Source organism: Suricata suricatta, chromosome 6, assembly GCF_006229205.1.
Source record: "Suricata suricatta isolate VVHF042 chromosome 6, meerkat_22Aug2017_6uvM2_HiC, whole genome shotgun sequence".
In the NCBI taxonomy this organism is placed as follows: Eukaryota; Metazoa; Chordata; class Mammalia; order Carnivora; family Herpestidae; genus Suricata; species Suricata suricatta.
In genome coordinates, this window is record NC_043705.1 from 51,929,439 (window position 1) to 51,942,646 (window position 13,208).

The 13,208-nt window shown below is 40.8% G+C and overlaps 1 long non-coding RNA gene across 1 annotated transcript; it reads right to left on the reverse strand.

The window, feature by feature from the left end:
• Window positions 1–1,769: 1,769 nt before the first annotated feature.
• LOC115294498 lies at window positions 1,770–8,209 on the reverse strand. The gene is made up of 3 exons (XR_003909914.1): window positions 8,149–8,209; window positions 5,110–5,200; window positions 1,770–2,039 (listed from the first exon to the last, which is right to left on the reverse strand). It is a non-coding gene; the product is annotated as an uncharacterized LOC115294498 (long non-coding RNA).
• Window positions 8,210–13,208: the final 4,999 nt, after the last annotated feature.

A 13,208-nucleotide genomic window follows, 5' to 3' on the forward strand; every position in this document is an offset into this window, starting at 1 on the left:
GGAATGCAAAATGATAGAGTCACCCTGAAGAATAGTTTGGCAGTTTCTGATACACATACATATAATGCAAACCTGTTCCTACATGTTTACCCACGGGAATTGAAAACATATCTACATAAAGGCTTATAACAATCACTTTCCAATGTAAGAAGGGTATCTTATTAATATGTGTTTTGCTGTTTTTTAAATGCTAAAATTTTTCTATAAATAATCTTACTTTTAATATTTTGAGTGACTCTGAATTCTTTTTTGAAACTTAGAATACGTAAGATGGAACTCTTCCATTAGTATTATTATGGACTATTAAAAAGTATTTTTTATGATTCTTGATGAATTAGAAAAGAGACTTCAGACTCCAAATTAATACATAGTATTGCTAGGTAACATACCCTCCCACCAGTACCCTGAGAAAGTTCTAGGTTTTTAGATAATGTGTGTGTGTTGTCATCTCTGAAACCTCTCAAGTCTTAATAGGTCAATTATGATTCTCACTTTCTTTGATTTTTCTTTCAGATTACTTTTATGTGTAGGCTGTCTTTACACGTCTAAATATTTAACCACATCAATAGAGCCTTCTTTTAGTTTTTTTCTGGAACGTTGCATTCTTTGTAGCTACCCATCTTGACCCCTGATATCTTTATATGCAGAGAACAGTGGTCAAATCAGCAATCGTTACTCTTTGGTTTAAGAAGAGGTCAGACAGGACAATGAACTAAAAGTCAAGGTAACAAAAGAACTGAAGGCTGTTGTGGGTCCTCTTCACACGTGAGTGAACTTGATTCTTGCTTATTGGGATGTGAGGAATTTGGGGCTATTTCAGGAATGTCAGCAATTTTGCCCTAAAACAACTTTGATCTTGTTGCCCCTCCCCAAGGTTGGTCATTAAGTGGAAACATGGAGACCAGGGCTGCTTGTTAACAGGGAGCCACGACTCACTGCTTAAATACATCTCCTCCTATTGTTCTCTTTCTCTGGAAGAAAAAAATGCCCCACCTCCCAACCCCCCTCAGAAGAAATCTAAGACTGTTTACTCCAGCTGATGCCCTTACTAGGAGTAATGCCTTAGAAACCAGTTAAAACAAAAAACAAAAAAAAAAAAAAAAAAAAAAAAAGCACAAGCAGGAAAAGGAGTCTTTAGCCACAAACTTCCTCAAGTAATAATTCCCTTCTGTCTTCCCCAGTTCATGTTCAACTCCCAACAGAGGTGGGGTTTCCTGGGGCTTCAAGGACATTTCTTAAAATGGGAAAAGGGGAAAATTATGTATAATTTCTATTGTATCTAGTCACAAAAGAGTAATTCTGTTTCCCATCCTTTCTTTGCTTTTAAGCTTTTAACTTTTAATAGTGGCAGTTAATATGAATTAGCCACAACAATGGTATTTTATGCCTCATTCTTCTGGAAACAACTAGTTTATGAATGGTTAGGCCTACTTTACCTCCTAGAGAAGGCTGTGGGAGTTCTCCATATGAAGAAGTCCTCCCAAATTCTCATGTTTCTACATAAGCAAGGATCAAAGCAAGAATCCCACTGTCTCTGTTTTAATTCTGTTTCTCAAACTATACCCTGAGCAGGGTCCTCTTTTTGTTCACATTCTCTCCCCATATGTCTGAGGTTTAAGATCTGTCATCTACAAGGTTTAGAGATTTGCATGTATTTTATTGTGTTTTCCAAAATTAAGAGGCCAAATTCCCCAAGAGCAATACTAAGACTTGTTTAAGAGTCCCTCACCTTACGAAAAGAAATTGCCAGCACACTTGTTCAAACAAAATGTGTGCCAGTTTTCTTTATTTTACAATCTTATAAAAATGTTTTACTCACACCAGGGGATTCTGAACATGTTTATGAACATTTTCCAAAGGTCTTGAAGTCCAGAGATGGGAGCTCAGTAATGGTCAGTTGATGAGTTGGGAGGAGCCATTGTAGGGCATGAAAGCACAGTGCCAGCTTCCTTCCTCTCTTCCACTCACCAGGACTCTCCAAGATTCTCTGTTCCCTTTAGGAAATGCTCCCAGGACAATGTTGTCCTCAGGGAAGTACCCTTAAGATAAAGAAAAACGGGTACTGAGCAAGATTTACTTATCTTTCAGTGATTTAGAACACATAACAATTCTGCAGCATTGTAGGCCCACTTCATTGAAACTCATGATCCCAGTTCTTAGGCCAGATTGTGGAAGCGCTCAGCATTACCGAGAAGTTAATCCACACACAAGTTGATAGAACTCAGCATGGCTTTCAGAATTGCAGCAGGCCCCCTAACAAATGATAATGTGTGCTAACAAAACAAATATGTGTGGCAGTAATTACTCAACTTACAAAGCATTCATCTTTAGAATTTCTTTATGTGGCATTTAAAGGAGAAGGTGATTTAGGTAAATTCAAATTACACCCATAGTTTTATGAACATACTTAAGGTGCATACAGTCTCCATTTCCCTCCCTCCAGGATAACCACATTCATACATACAGAGACGTGTATACACATATACTTAAACTTCCCTTCTAGGCAACTAGAGTCATAAGAATAAAATAAAGAAGGACGTTATTGCCCTTCTATGATCGTTCTGTCTCCCTTCTAGAATCAAAATATCACGCACAAAGCCTTTGAGATCACCTAGGCCAATCTTCATCTGACGGATGAGAAGCCAAGACCCAGTGAAGTTAAGTGATTAGGCCAGAAGTCACAGAGTTCATTGACAGCAGAGCTGAGACTAGAACCCACACTATGAGCCCCACATCAACAGCCTGTGCTCTTTCCACTATGTTTTGTCCCCACACCTAGGCAGATACTTGCTTCTTTATTCAGAGACCTACAGAGAAGACACCTTTACATCCTGTCCAAGAAACCCGTTTTCCAGTTTGACTTGTGCATGCTCTCACTGAAGCCTTCCTCTGACCGAATCTAATCAGAACTGTCCGTGTCACAAGATAAAAGGTTGTGTCCTGATGGAGATGGGTTAAGATGGTCACTGTGTAGTGCCACACACCCCTTCTATGTAAAATGGTTAAAACCCTAACCCTCTAGGTTGGTGTATGTGTGTGTTTTAAACAAGGCTGAATATTCTAAATTCCTTCAGCTTTGTCTCAAAATCCTATGTTTTATTCTTTAATTATCTTTATAGATTCCTCAGAACCCATCCTACATTCTTAACATCTCTCTTGACTGGTGCAGTGTAGACTGAAATACAGGATTGTAAACAGGCCCTGCTTTGTGCTGACCTTTGGCGAAAGGTAGCACAGACTTACTAACGACTTCAGCTGTTTCATTTTACAACATTTTAGTACTTTCCTTTGATTAGAAGAAAATTCCCACAAGATTAAATCATTTTGTCTCTGGCAAATATGCTAAAGCAGTCATTTATTTGGAGGCTGTGAGCAAAGCATGCAATTTTCATCATTATGGCTATTGTTGCAACAAACTTTATTTTTAAACTACTTAATATATGACTTTTTAGAGGCCTGATTTGTCTGTTCTTTGAGGTGGAAATATTTGTCACAATCTTGTTCTGCTGCCCAATAAATCAAAATGTTGAGCCTCTTGTAATGAAAATAGTTGCTTTGAAGTATAACCTTAAATGTCTAATTTCCTACCAGTAATAATGAGGCTTTATCCAGCCATTTTGGGGGACTGGATTTTCTCCCCCACCCCCCTTTTGTTTTCCTAACATGTGGGCTGTCTAATGACAGGATTTTTGTATTCCAGATGTTTTGGCGAGAGATGCAGTAAGTGACGGGTACACATCTCAGACTTTCATACCACCCAAGTGGCTGTTACGTCACTGGCCAGTGTGAGCCTATCCAGACCATCTCTACCAGCCCCCACCCTTTTATTTCATGTTGCTAACCCTTTAGTTATCAACACAAAATAACAGAAATTCTTTTATGCAGCCATTATTACACAGACATCCAAAGAAGGGTAAAAGAATCTAAAACCACACAGAAGTTTAAACCCATATGGTTTTAATAAGAAAAAAAAAAAAGAAAGAGATGGTTTAATTAAGTAATAAGACTAGACTCCCTAGTGGTTAATAAGGTAATTTGCCACATGATTAAAGGTATATGCAAGTGGAATTTCTGTGGTAACATTTTTGCTCAAACGGATGCTTTTTGGAGACTGGGACTGTTGGTCCCTTGAATACTATAAGTCTTTTGAAACAAGACAAAAGCAACAACAAAGAGTCACTTTTGAAATTCTTTCACCATTGTCCCAATGTTTTCAAAAAGACAGAGGCAACAGAGGACCCCATGGGACACCCCAGTTCAGCAGTAGAGCCTGGTGCACACCTCTGTGTTCTCAGCACCAGGACCAGAGAGGCAGCGTGAGGCTCTCCCGGGGACACAGACCAGGTCCTGCTGACCATTCCCTGGAAGACAGGAGCAGAGGCTGAGGGTCTGACAAACAGAGGCCTCCAAGGCACTACTAGCTCGGCTTAAAAAAGGCTTCCATTTATTTATTTACCATCTATCTTCCTGCTTTTGTCTCTCTTCTCTCCACATCACATCAGCATGTCTCCATGGCTTCTTGAAGTCTGTTCCCTCCCTGGGGACTTCCTTCTTAGTTTTGCTATAGATTCAGGTGATGTGGTTGATATAGACCACCTGGAAGGCTGAATCTTGAAGGCTGCTCAGCTGCTGGCCCCAGTGGGGACACTGCCCGGCCAGGTGCCTGCGTGCTGAGCAGCTAAACTGTCCTCCCTTGACCCAGGCTCCTCACTGCTGCAATCGTGTGACCTCCAAAGAAACTTGCTGCTCTGTATTGAATGAAGGCATGATAATTCAAAATACTCTCCAAACTCATGGTGCTGCATGCACCTGTCAGATTACTGTCATTGTCTTCTCTCTGCAGCATCTTCCAGAGGTCCCCAAGGGCTTCTTGTCTTGGGGAAAGAAGGTCCCTGCCAGGTCTAATAGTCTACAGTTCTTCATTCATTCATGTACCCGTTCACTTTGTAGACAAATGCTTATTGAATTGGGGCTGCTACGGTGACTAGGAGTGCAAAGTCCCTGCCCTCACATAGCTTACATTCTAGGAGAATGACAAACAATAAACAAGAAACCAACTAGAATCATGAGAAAGCCTAATAAATGTTTAGAGAAAATTAACAGACTCACGTAATGGGGAGTCAATGAAGTGGCAGCTGCTTCAGGCAGGGGGTCACGGAGGGCCACCCAGATGTGGGGCATTCCAGCTGCGATGCACGGTCTAAGAAAGAGTCAGTGGCACAAAGAGCAGGTGCTGAGCAGGGATGTGGCATGACCCGGTATACACAGTTAGAATACCACTCATACTGATGTGCAGAGACCCAGAAGAGAATATTGAAGTAATTTACGTGGACAGTGAAGGTGACTTGGATACAGAAAATGGTAATAGATAAAGGAGTGGGGGAAATGTGAAGGCTAGTCTGGAGGTGGAGCCGAGAGGGGTCACAGAGGGTCCAAATGTACATGCTGCACACATTATTCACACAGGTTAGATGGTGGGCCCAGTGGAAAAGGAAGAAGAAGGGGAAATTCCAACAGGCTCTCTATCTTGTAACCTGTTCTCTAGGAAAATTGTGTCTGTGGGCCCTGTCTTCTGATGCACAGGGAGAGGAGACATCTCCAAATAAACCATGTCCTGACCACATATGGCTAGGTAAATGAAAATTAATATATTGATTCCCTTGAAAGGGTACAGGAAACCAACATGTTCTAGACACAAAATCGTCTTGTCTCAGGCTGACCCACAGACACCTCTGTTCAATTAGTGTAGTCTCTACCCAGCCAGAACTAGACTCAGATATCTTAAAAGCACTTGGACTTTTCCTAGACCCCCTAAAGTAAATTACAACAGAAGGAACATGAGAACTGTAGTCCTCTACTCATTCTCTCTCTCACTCAACTTTCTATTTTGAAATAATTGCAGACTTACAGGAAATTGCAAAGATGTGACAGAGTTCACATGTATCCTTAATCTAATTACCTCTATGGTTACATCTTGTATACCTCCAATACAATACTAAAACCAGGAAGTCAACATCGACACATTGTATCTGTATAGTTCTATTCCATTTTATCACATGTTTACATTTCTATATGCACCAGCACAATCACGATACAGATCACCACAAAGATCTGCTGGCAACATTATCTTACCAGTTTCAGTGACGTGTAGAAATCTTACCTCCTTTTACGTCCCCTTGTCCCTCCTGCCACTGCCATGATTTACAATATAATTGTCTCAAATATTTCATCTACATACATTGAAATCCACACCAGACAGTGGTATGCTTTTTGCTTTGTGTGACAAATCTCATTTAGAAAACTTAAGAGAAGGAAAGTCCATTTTATTTATTTATATTTTTACTTTCTCTTTTTCTCTCTTCCTTCCGTATGTTCCAAGATTCATTCCTTTCTGTGTCAAGAACTTCTTTTAGCCATGCATTCAGAGTAGATCTGCTAGTAACAAATTCTTTTTGGTTTTCCTTCACCCAAGAATGTCTTGATTACTCGCTTCCTGAAGGATAATTTCATAGGCTCTAGAATTCACAGTTCTTTTCTTTCAGCTCTTGAAAAATGTTGTGCTACTTCTTTTTGCCCCCTCCCCCTCCCCGCCCCAATTTCTGATGAGGAATCCACTGTTATTCACACTGGTTTTACTGTGTTGGTAAAGTGGCATTGCTCTCTCATTGCTTTCAAGGTTTGGGGTGTGTGTGTGTGTGTGTGTGTGTGTGTGTGTGTGTGTGTGTGTGTGTAGGAGGGGCAAAGAAGAGGGAGAGGGAGAGAGAATCCCAAGTAGTGCAGAGCCTGAAGTGGAGCTCAAACCCACAGAGCTGTGAGATCATGACCTGAGCTGAAACCAAGAGTTTGATGCTGAACCGACTGAGCCACCCAGGCGCCCACTCTGATATTTTATTTTAATAAGGTGAATGTTTCTGATTTTTCCCCAAATTTGAAAAGCTTTCAGCCATTATTTCTCTAAGTACTTTTGTTCAGTCTTACTTATTGCTCTTCTCTGAGACTCTGATGACATGAATGTCAGATTCTTTGTTATAGTCCCATGGGTCCCTGAAAGGTTCTGTTCATTTTACCTTTTTTAGTCTATATTTCCTCTTTTCCTCAGATTGGTTAATTCCGGTTCTATTTTTAAGTTCATGGATTCCTTCTCTGTCCTCTTGATTGTGCTGTTGAGCCCCAATATGTATTTTATTTTTTCATTATATTTTTGGCTTCTAAAAATTTTGCTATTTCTTTTCTTTTTTTCTTACTCACATTTTTTTCCCATTATTTCAAGTGCCTTCATAATGGCTTGTCAAAGCATTTTTGCAATGGCTGTTTTTAAAATCCTTGTCAGATAATTCCAACAGATGTGACATCTCAGTGTTGGTGTCTGTTTATATCTTCTATATCTTCTATTCTCTTTTACTCATCACACCATTGTCAAAATGATTCAACCATCCCGTTGCTCTAAGGACAAACATGTTTTCAAGTTTCCAGATTTTGGTCTGTGTTGTGGTGTGTGTGTGTGTGTGTGTGTGTGTGTGTGTGTTGCCATACAACATAAGCATTTTACAGTGGTTAGGAGCATAGACTCTAGGGTTTGACAGACTCAGGTTTAAACTCGATTTTACCACTTTCCAGTTCTGTGACCTTGGACAAGTTATTTAACTTTTGAGACTCAATTGCCTCATCTATAATGGAATATGGATACACTTCTTACTTATAACATTTGTGGGGGAGAGTAGGGAGAATAAGGAACAAGATAAATAGATGATTTCTTTAAATTAGTAAAAACTTTCATAATATTTGAGAAGAAAAAACTTTTAAAACAAAATTTATTATGAATAGGGCTCAGTCAGTTAATCGTCTTACTCTTGATTTTGGCTTGGGTCATGATATTACTATTTGTGAGTTCAAGCCCCACGTCAGGCTCTGAGCTGACAGCATAGAGCCTGCCTAGGATTCTCTTTCTCTCTCTCTCTCTGCCTCTCCCCTGCTAGTGTGCATGTTCCCTCTCTCATTCAAAATAAATAAACTTTAAAAATTATTATGAAAGGTAATATATACAGAAGAGCATATGAAACATAAATGTACATTTATAAAAAACAAAAGTGAAGACCCACAGTCAAAAAACAGAATAGCCATCATCACAAAATAGAAGGTTGCCAGTACCTTAGAAGTTTAGCAGATAGATTTATCAAATAAAATTCTGGGGCACCTGGGCGGCTCAGTTGGTGAAGCATCTGACTCTTAGTTTAGGCTCAGGTCATGATCTCACACTTTGGATTATGAGTTAGAGCTCCACATCAAGCTCTGTGCTGACCACATGGAGACGGCTTCTCTGCCTCCCCAACTCCCTCACTCCTCCTTTCTTTTTCTCTCTCCCTACTTCAAAAGTAAATAAGTAATTTTTTTAATTAAAAAAATTCAGGCACTGAATTTTAGATAAACAATGGATGGGTTTTGTTTTTTTAATGTAAGTTCATCCCATGCAATATTTGGGAAATACTTTTACTAAAAATACTATTCTTTATCTGAAAATCACATTTAGCTGGTGTCTTGTACTTGCAGTCCTATCCACAAGGCACCTTCCCATCACATTAGCCTCCCTCCCATATGACTTTCCTCATAATTCCTTTGTTTTTCTTTATAGTTTTACCACCTACGTATTTTTTCCAAAAGGTAGCATTTACTTTTGCCTGTTTTGGACTGTCATTGTTTGTTATTGTTGCTGTTTTACTTTTTTCTGAATCATGTCGAATCCAGACCCCTTTCTCCCTTACCAAATGTTATAAGCAGTCCAGTATTTGCCATAGTTTTACCACTCCTAACCCCTTGACCTGGTAATCCAGGAATATCAAGGAAATCCAGGGAAGAAACCTCAGGTTATCAGTTTACTGAAATCACCTCCAAAGAGGATTTTTGCCAGACTCATACATCCTTGTCAAAGGCAGATGGCCCTCCTGGGTGGCTGCACTCCCTTCTTGCCTAGCTGGTCTGGGGACTAATTGCTTTTGAATTCTAGCAACCCTGAGACCTTTCCTTCCAAGCTCCAGCAACTTATAGAATGCTGGCTACAAATGGACTCATATTTTGCCACTCTTGGAATGTACCAACCACCCCTCTTCCCTTGTCCTGAATCCTGGAAAACTAAACTCTCCTCTGCCTTGAGTTCTTCTTTCTCAACCTTTGGAAACAAAGAAGCACCTCTTCCTACCCTTTGGTTTCACAGGGAGGGACATTTAGTAGCTGTAGTGGAGAAGTGCTGGATGATTTATGAAGCCAATGGCCCATCACCAACAAAGAGCTGGTTTATCTTTCCTAAGGGAAAGAAAGCCCAGCCTTTAGGAAAAGCAGAAGTAGCTTCCCATCCCCCAGGAATGAAGAGCTTGCTTCTTCTGAGCAGCAGAAATAAATAATGTACTCATATTTGCATATTGTACTACATTAGATTCTCAAAAATGCACATATAAAGCACCCATCTCAATGCCTGGAAAATGAGAGTCACTAAAAATATAGCTAGTATTACATTCTATATGATCTTTCCTTGGGCACCAGACCTTTCTCCCCAAGTTGCAGAAACCCGGAGTCTAGCATTCAAGACCCATCCATGAAAAGATACACAGTGCCCCTCTATCATGAACTCACTTCCTTTTTTATTCCAGATGCAAACTAGTGAAAATTAACATAAGCTGCATCCTGGAAAGGAAAAACAAGTAATGACAGGATGGTATGCAGCCTGAAGAGCAAGGAGGTGGGAAGGGGAGACAGAGAGGCTGTTTTGGCCTCCTCACCTTGATGAGAAGGGGGTTATTATTAGGTTGTCTACATGCCAACAAGGGTCTCTGGTCTCTTTCCCACCACCTGGAAGGCCCTTCTTCCCCAGCTGCCTCTTTGAGTCTTTGCCCAGCCACACCCTAGGAAATGGCTACAGAAACAGAGTAGTGAAGAGAGTCTGCCTGGCCAGCCACCAGGGAAAGCTTCTCCACATTGACTACTAGCAAAGGCAAGTTAGTCCACAAATGGCCTAGCTTGCATTTTTTTTTTTTTTTGAGATTTGTATGTACTTCTTTATTTTTAATTTTTATTTTTTATTAGTAGTTTATTTCCAAGTTGGTTTCCATATAGTACCCAGTGCTCTTCCCCACAAGTGCCCTTCTCCATGACCATCACCCCCCCTTGCAGTTCCCCCCTCCCTCTTCAGCCCTCAGTTTCTTCTTAGCATTCAAAGGTCTCTCATGGCCTAGCTTGTATTTGATGAGGACCATGGTCATTAAGAAATAAGTCAGAGAGCTGGGCTATAGTCACGTCTTGACAAAAAGCCAGGCATCCCACTGCAAAGGAAGAAATCTCCCTGCCCTAGATCTCTCTGCTAGCAACATTCAAAAGTGGAGTCAGCAGGGACTTTGGTCTAGCGAGGTGTCTTGTGTTGTCATCAGACACTGGGTCTCCAGGGAGGGGACCTACCTCCAAGCACCCATCTAAGCCAGCACCTTTCAGGTTTTCACGTCACATTAATACTCATATTAGGAGAAAGCAAGGGACATGAGGCCTCTCTACTCAGCCTACTGATTGTCCTGAACTGCAGCACCCCAGACTACAAATAAAAACTACTTCTGGCCCCAGCAAACTTATGTGACTTATGTGTTGGGCTTGTAGGACCAAGATGACTTTATGTATGAAGATCTCTAGCAAAACATTTAGTCTGTGTAGGAGGAAGGTTTTCCATATATATTAAATTGGCCTTATAGACTATTCTATTTATTTGTTAGCTATAACGAGTATGATTTCAGAGAGCTAGTCAAGATTTTAAAGATATATCCTTTCTGGTTTCTTGCTACTGTTGCTCTTATCTTACCAGAATTACAATTCCTCATATAGGAACCCAAAAACTTGTCTAAAGAATGTCACTGTTATACCAAGCAATGGTTACTCAATGGAAAACATGGCCCAATCCTAACAGCGTTAATGAGAAATACTATTCTTGCCTTATAAATGGTAAGTGGCATTTAATGAAGGAATATTGGAGAATTTTATCTCTGTCAAATTAGCCAAAGTGGAAGTACTTGAGAAATGAGCCTTCCTGAGACTGAAGCCAAACACCCTCCCCTGCTCTCCCACCAGGTGCTGGAGGAGAGCTGAGGAAGGGCCCTCAAGGGACCAGGAAGACAGAGCAGCAAGGTGCTTCTGGGGACATTATCCCAGGAAGACAAGACACTGACCGAGGGTCATAAACACCATTGCCTGCTCACCGGGCCACACAATTCTGCCTTCCCAAGTCAGAAAATGGCTGAGGCTCCTCTGGCTTTCTCCACGTGTAAACCCCAACTCGACTCCCCCAGCTCCAGCAGTACCCAGACTCTGAGGGGCTGTGCCAAGCCGATGCCACAGGCACTGTCAGAGCTTCACAGACTCCTTGGGAATCATCCCACATAGAACCACTTCTTGTTGCTGCACAGAAAGCCCAGGGTCTCTGTGAGAGGCAGCCCTGTTCAGTCATGACTAACACTCTGGTGCGTTAAAAGTAAATTGTGCAAATAAGAGCACACAAAAGAACAATTAATAAGATTTAGGGGATCAGAGTGGCATCAGGATCTGTATATTTTATAGAGTCTGCTCATTAAAGGAGAAAAACAATGAGGCCTCTGACCGGAGCCACTCCCTTGAGGCTGGCCACGGTGGATCCCACAACTTATTATCTCAGTGTCTCATTTACAATTCGAATGGATGCCACCTGTCTGATTTTGGTCCACAGTGGATGGTGTTTACTGGTTTAAAAAGCAGAAAGAAAAAGGCTCATGTTGTGCTCTTTACTTAGCCAGGGTAGCATCTGTTCCCATCCACAAACAGGGCTGCTGGCTGAAAGACAAAGGCCAAGATTTTTTTTTTCAATGATGATTTTTAAAATGCCCAGTAAAGTTACTCTCACAGCTTTTTGAGAGTAATCTTTGCCTTACATCCTCAGCCTCTTGGCTGAAAGAATGGGCATTTGCAGGCCCCACACCTACCCGGTTCCAGGCTGTGGGCGGATGCCACCACCTGATTAATCAATTGCTTAATTGCATGCAGTCTAGGGACATGGAAGTTTTCAGAAATAGTTCCAGTTCCCGCATGTAAAAAGATGGCTGCTAGCAAAATACTTTCTGAAATGCCCCTTATTTTTTTATAATCTTATTAGCCTCATTGTTACATACACACACACACGCATGCACGCACGCACACGCATGCACAACACATAAGCCTTTGGTGGCTAAGTTGATGTGCCATTGCTTCAAAATCAGTCTTTAATGTATTGGTTTTAATTCAACAAAGATGAATTAAGAAGAGGTTATGTTCAAAACACCTTGTAACTCATGGGATGCATGAGCTGGAGTAGTATTAGAGAAATAGATGATTCTAGAACCACATGACATTAAAGGATCATTGGGGGAAAATTGTCCATCTCACACCTTTTCTTACCTAGGATCTTAGAAAGTCAGTATTTCAAAGTTGATAACCAAGAATAGAGTGAGGTCCCTTTCACTTCGTAGCGCCTCAGTCACATTGCTGTGGTGTCTGAATTACTGAAAGTTTTGCTGCTTCCTTTCTGAAGCTTGCCAGGAAAATGGATGTTAAAGTGATCTCTTGATTCACTAGGGAAGAGGATTATTCTCAACCTTATCTTGAGAAAAAGGTAATAGTTTGGCACCTAGGGATATACTTCTGAGGGAAGTAGCTGTGTGCCAAACTTTTCACAAAGAGATACTAGAACACGAGGGTATCCAATCCTGATGGGATACACAAGATAGGAGAAGGAAGTAATGTCAACAAACACAAGCTCAACAGGAACAAAGGGTTAACAATAACAATTGTCACTAATGGAACACCTGGCGTGGACCAGACAAAGATATGATTCCCATTTTATGGATGAGAAAACCAAGACTCAGGGGGTGATGTAATTTGCTCAGGGTAACAAAGTCAGTTAATGTGGTAGTAAATAACATGAGTTTTAGCCAAAGACTGACTTGGGTTGAAAATTCAGCTTCATCACTTAGTAGTTAAATGATATAGGGAACAATGCTGAATTTCTTTCTGTTGGTTAATCTCCATTTGATACCTTATAACAAAGAATCTGAGCTTTTAAGACTCCACCCCTCCTTCTCCTTCTGCCTCATGTTTAGGCAAGCAGATAAAAACTCCTGGGTGTTATGGAACCATATATGACCCCAAATAGCCAAAGCAATCCTGAAAAA